The following is a 363-nucleotide window of genomic DNA, read 5'->3' on the forward strand; positions in this document are numbered from 1 at the left end:
GTTTTGCATCTGACTGGTTATGAAAGTAGCGGAAGTTCCCCAGACCAATTAATGAGCGAAGTAAAGCTAACCTAGCGCGGTCCCGGATTATTTCCGACAGTCTGTTGAAAATTGCTCTGTGAAACCTTAAAACGATTAGGGTTAAGTAACTCAAAATTTAAAAAACTTTTTAAACTGAATTCCACACGCCGGTTCTCCCATTTTTCTTGGACTTTACCTATGCCTCACTTTGAAGAGGATAGATTGTGTAACTCGAATACGAGCTGCAAGACATAGAGACTCTAACATCCTCTAACCTCAGAACCATTCTCTAATCCGACAGAGCCAATTTTGAACGAGCCGATTACGCATCAGTTCACACAA

The sequence above is a fragment of the Stylophora pistillata genome, chromosome 2 (assembly GCF_964205215.1).
Source record: "Stylophora pistillata chromosome 2, jaStyPist1.2, whole genome shotgun sequence".
Lineage (NCBI taxonomy): Eukaryota > Metazoa > Cnidaria > Anthozoa > Scleractinia > Pocilloporidae > Stylophora > Stylophora pistillata.